Source organism: Maylandia zebra, linkage group LG7 (assembly GCF_041146795.1).
Source record: "Maylandia zebra isolate NMK-2024a linkage group LG7, Mzebra_GT3a, whole genome shotgun sequence".
NCBI classification, from domain to species: Eukaryota; Metazoa; Chordata; class Actinopteri; order Cichliformes; family Cichlidae; genus Maylandia; species Maylandia zebra.
In genome coordinates, this window is record NC_135173.1 from 81154 (window position 1) to 87153 (window position 6000).

The 6000-nt window shown below is 34.6% G+C and overlaps 1 long non-coding RNA gene across 1 annotated transcript; it reads left to right on the forward strand.

Annotated features, from left to right (window-relative positions):
- The first annotated feature begins 1459 nt into the window (after positions 1 to 1459).
- LOC112435156 (uncharacterized) lies at positions 1460 to 5157 on the forward strand. The gene is made up of 2 exons (XR_003024451.2): positions 1460 to 2706; positions 3990 to 5157. It is a non-coding gene; the product is annotated as an uncharacterized LOC112435156 (long non-coding RNA).
- Positions 5158 to 6000: the final 843 nt, after the last annotated feature.

The following is a 6000-nucleotide window of genomic DNA, read 5'->3' on the forward strand; positions in this document are numbered from 1 at the left end:
CTTAGATGGATCACCATTATTATATAAAACTTGTGTTAGAGTCAGTGGGGTCATCCCATCTATTCTTATACTCAACCAGTCTACTAGATCTTGCCAAAAGTCAGTTGTTACTGAGCAGGAAAAAAACAAATGATCAATACTTTCCGCATTTTGTGAACAAAATCCACATGGCTCTACCTCAAACCCAAACCTTTTTTTTAAGCATTTCAGCTGCTGGGTAATATCCATTAATTATTTTAAATTGCATTTCTTTGACTTTGGGGGGGGATAGGCCATTTTAAAAAGTGCGTATATTTGTTCGTTATTTTAACATTACTCCCTTTTAGTTTCGTGTTACTGTTAAAGTCGTGAAATAATTTGTTTTTAAATATCTTGTTCATGGTTTTATTATTACAGTTTTTATCCGTCAAAGGAATCTGGTTTAGATGTAAAGAAGGTAGACTAATTTGTGCCTTAGAGTAATACAAATAACCTTGAATCAAACTCAACAGAGGTAAGGGGATTGCCTTACAAACCTTGTCATATTCTCTAAGGGAACACTGAATGTTAAACTTCGCATTAAAAACACCCACTGAGAGAAACTGACCCCTTTCATCAAGTAAGTCTGTTATAAAGATTATGTTTTTTTCAAACCACTCTTTAATAAACAATGACTTCTTATTAATTGTAATTGTTCTGTTATTCCACAAGGTGGAGCAATGTGGTGAAAAGTTATGGGCAAACACCATCTTCCAATAAGACAAGACCTGCTTATGATATTCTGACAGTTTCACAGGCAACTTCAATATATCAAAATCACATTTCAGGAGAAAATCCAACCCTCCCACCTTTTTGAAAATATTTTTTGGGATATGGAACCATATGGAGTCAGGTTTCAAGAGGAAGGCTTTTATCCAGTTTATTTTAAATACTCCAACCATTGATTGAAAATCAATTGACTTTATACCACCTTTAGCGTAATCTTTGACAAGTTGTGATTTTTTAATGTAATGTGTTTTATTGCGCCAAATGAATTGATAGATTATAGAGTTAATCTTTTTAATGCTTTTCGGGGTAATGTATAGTGAGTATGCTGGATAAACCATCTTTGAGACGCCCTCTGATTTGGATAATAGATTGCGTCCAAAAATTGTAATATCTCTCGTCAACCAATGATTTAGTGTTTTGGACATGCCATCAATTTTGTCTTTTAGGTTTTTTGATTCTCTACACTGTAAAAAAAATCCGTAAAAATACAGTACAATCTACTATATAAACGTGAAGGAATTTTCCGTATTAGTCATTTACAGGTATTTTTCTGTATTTCTCAACTACTGCAATGCATTGTGGGAAAAAGAACCTGAAAAGGAGGGAAAAGTAAGCGCAAGAGCAGCCATTAGGCTTCTTTCAGGCTTCATCTGGATTTTGGATTCTGAAGTTGGAGAAACTGCCTTCAAATTTCTGTGGTAAGTATTAAAACTCATGTTTCGTTTTATTAAAATAATGTTTTTCAAAAGACTCCGTGTTTTTATTTAGAAAGAATTGTTAATTTATTTGTTAACTGGTTTCGGCTGTCTCCAGACAAGTCAGGAATATTTTGCTGACTCATTTTTTAAAATAATTGTTATTTAGGTTTAACATGACTTAAGCTTTATTTTAATTAATGTTAAAATAATTTTTACTGTGATACCACCAGTTTTGCCCTTCAGTGGCTGAACCAGTTTTCATAAATATTATAGTTAGCTGTCTGTGTCTCTCTGGGTATTACACAGCTGTGACTGCTAACTAGCTAATTAGCGAAAGTCAGCGATGTGGATAACTGGGAAAGTGAGAACTTCATGGTTCTAGAAATTATTCTAGGACTCTAATAAGTACTGTATCAATACCTGTGTTTTACAGTTGGCTCTACTGTACACTTTAAAGGGTTTCAGGCAAAGTTACACTAACCCTAGTTTAAGCCTCAGACCTTACTGGCTGACGCTAGCAAATGCTACTGTTAGCCTCTGATTTGGGCTGCTAAAGTAAAGACTTTTAGCTAGCTGACCAGCATAGATTATTTCGGTGGTTAACAGACTGTAGTGGTAAAATTATTGAAAGTATAGTTTCACCTCAGCACATTTACAATTACAGTATGTCTATTTTGTAGCACATAGAAATGTTTAGTTAATATTTACAGACGGACACATTTTCCCTGTAACTGTGTTTTCACTCCAACATTTGTTGAAAATGTAATTTATGAAATGCTGAGCAGCATTTCTTGTATGTGGAATATTTTTGTCACCCCACTGTGCTAATGTGATTAAATACTAAAAATTATTACTAAAAAAATTCAATAATAAATCAATAATAACTATTTCTTGATTGAACTATAATGTAAGCGCAGTGCTGGTGTGCAGGGGCTCTATATGCCTTGTCTATATCAAGCTTTTAGCCAAATATAAGCAGAGATATTTGTATCTTTCTTAAAAATCCAGATCCTTACAGATTATTTGAGAAATGGATCAACAGCTATCACTACTTGAAGCACTTTAAGTCCTGCAGTGGAAAAATATCCCTTATTTCACCTTTGATCACACACTTTGGTTTTCCAGTGCAGAGCAATGGCCAAGAAAAGGAAAGACTTCCCCGAGTGGAAAAAAAAGATGAAGATACAAGCTGGTGATGATCCAGAGCAGCTGGTCTCAGGAAATGAAGAAAAACCCTGATCACCTTCTCTACAAACACAAGGTGAGTTTAATGTTGTGGTTGATTTAGTTTTTCAAGGTATGTATGTTACTTTAATTATAAACTGCTTTTGTTGCAACAGAATGGTGTTATGTGTATGCAACTCTACGTGAATTATAATCCTTTGTAGGGCTGCGTGATATGACCAAAGTCTCATATCCCAATATAAGACTTATCTCTCCTGATAACGATATATATCACAAAATAGTGCATTTTCTGTAAATTCTGTGATTCTCGGGCAACTCGACTTATGTGAAATGTTTTCAGTTGGGCGTCGTGTACCTGGAGTCGAGTGTTTTGACCGATGCATGAAACTATACATTTTTAGACATGAGTTTAAATGGCCGCCATTTTCTTTCTGAGTATTTATTAGACGGCGTGCTGCAAGGAAAAGCCTGTTCTAACGTTTGAGTCTAAGGATTATTTTGAGCACCTGACGACTCTTTTTTGCTTTTCATTCGTAAACTCTCTCGAAACTCTTTCATGTGATTCTTGTGTAGGTGGTTAAAGAGGTTTGTCGTGTTCGAGTGGTGGTGGGGACCAGTTTGTGGCATAATTTGCATAGTACAGTTTTCTGGGGCGTGTCAGACTTTTCATAACCAAACCATGTCCATGCTACAGAGGTAGCCCCTCATTTAACAATAAGGTCCTCGATTTCTTTTGACTGGTCCTTCTGGTTCTGCCTCATCCTTGCTGGCCATGCTGGTATTCTCTGTGCCTTCATCTGCGTGGTGACTGTAAGCGCCATTTATAGTTACTTGATGTTTTTATTTGAGGTCATTTGTTTGATGCATATTCTGAAATTTTATGTTTGAGAATAATGTATATCATTTCAGTTTAGTTTGAAAAGTCTCAACAGAAACTTGAGCTTTATTGTGAAAGGTTTATGTGGAAAATAAACAAGCGGACGGCGGAGCCACACGATGGTTTTATCCTCATTGTTGGTAACGAAAGTACGCGTAAAAACAGTCACTTGTCCGTCCATAGTGTGGTTATTTTAAGTATAAGAGAAGGAGAGAACTTTAAGAAATAATATAGCAACTACAGTGACCATCAAAACCATGAAAAAAATATTGCCGTAAACAGTTTATTTTGCAACACCACAAAACAAAGAATAGTGTATAACATGAAACGATAGACATTTTTATATCGTAATCTGATATATATCGTCATATCGCACAGCCCTAATCCTTTTTTTGTTTATGTTGTTTATGCTCTAGGTAAAAAAAATTTATAAAAATACAAACTTTTTAAAAATGTCTTGTTGTTTCTCTTTTTTTCCTCAGAATAAATTGCGACTAGTCTCAATGGCTGACACGGAGGAGCAACACAGCGACACGTTAACTCCGACTGCTGCAGTTCCTGTATGAACTGAGCAACTCTTAAAATCCAAGGAAAAGCTGAGTGTATTTTACTTAAAGCTCAGATGGACCTTGATGTACTAACATGCAGGCTGCATTCAGGACTTTGTCACACTGTTATATGAAGAGCGGTAACAAGACTTTGTAGTAATTTGTCTTACTATTGTCTTATTTGTTGTGATTTAGGGTCTGTGCGCACAAGCAGAGGTTTTTGTTTGTAACTGTAACCTCGTTTTCAGAGCCTTGTCTAACATTTAATGGTCATGAAATATGTCAGACTTTTTCCTCTACTTAACCAGCTTAGAGAATTTGAACACCGTGGAGAAAAAGGTGTGCATTAAGGATTTTGAACTATGATGTTTAAGTGTTGTCACTGCTGAGGATTCGTGGACACAGATCCTTATTCACTATGCTGCTGTTTACAGTTTAACTTTTCATCAGAACAAGCACTTCTAATTATACTTTGCTCCTCACTGACAAAACAAGTCCCATAAATACACTTTTATCTTTAAGTTTGGGACAGTAATCTGTCTTAATTTATTATGTGTTGTAGTTATCATATGGGGAAAAGTCCTGTGGTTATCCATCAGTCCTGTTCGAATAAACCCAAAGTTCAGGAACATCTTCTTTAGATCTGTTCAGTTGTATTCATGTGGCACCACTTAAACAGTCAACAAATTTTGACTCAAGTATGTTATATTGTAAGGTAAAGAGCCCAAAGAGTTAATCTCAGACAAATGTTCACACAAATGTGAATTACATTCACTTCATTAATGAAGTGAATGCAATTCAGTAATCAAAGGTGTTTGGCTATAACTGACTACATGTGTATACTGTATCATAAGTGGACAGAGATGGATGTAAACCACACCTTAACCATTTGGCTGAGGCAAAACTACCACAAGGCAGTGATTCTAACTAAAAGGTACTCTGGATATTATTAAATGTGAACATGTCGTTAAATATGACATTTTTTGTTTGTCAGGTGTCCTGTTTGAAGAAAACACTTGGTAGCCACTTGAATGAATGTAAATAAACACATTTACATGAGGGCAACCTGATTTCAAGGAAATAAAAATGCTCAAATTTGAAAGCTTGTGAGTTATTTTGTTCATGTATCAGCTGTTTAGTAGTTTTATGACAAGATGGATGCTGTCATTATATTTAAGTATAGTGTTTGAGTTAAGGAGAATAAAAGAATATTTAACATTAATTGTACCAATGTTGTTGTGTACGAAGCACAAATTAATTTAAGTTTTAATTTATGAATTTTTGAGTACATGGTGTACTAGGTTGTAATTGCATAGAAATGTACGTTTAAGGATATAAAGAACTATATTTAATGAGTTACAGTGAAAAGAAGTGCTTGGAAATAGTAATATAAACAGAAATTTCAATTTTTCTATTAACGGAAAATATCAGTTAATGATACAGAAAATATACTGTGAATAAACGGAATTTTCTGTTTTATAGCTGAAGGAAATGTCCGTAAATAGTACAGAGAGTATACTGTAAATCTACAGAATTTTCCGTTTTATCATTTACAGAAAGGTCCGTCAAACCTCCGTAAAAAAACAGAAAATGTACTGGCAGAAAATTACCAGGACATTTTCTGTTTTTCTACGGAATATTTTTTTACAGTGTAGTGTTGATGTCTTTGTCTAAATAGATGCCTAGATACTTAACTTCATTTTTCACTGGAATCGTCCTCATGCTATTTTCCAAACAATCATAAAGTGGCAAAAGTTCACACTTCTTTAGGTTCAGACACAAGCCTGAAGCTTTAGGAAAAAATTGAAATGACATTCAATGCTTTCTCGAGTATTGATTTATCCTTTAAAAATATTACTGTGTCATCTGCAAACTGACTTATTTTCAGTTCAATATCAAAAATGTTTATTCCTTCGATGTCTGAATGGTTCACAATGAGGTAAGC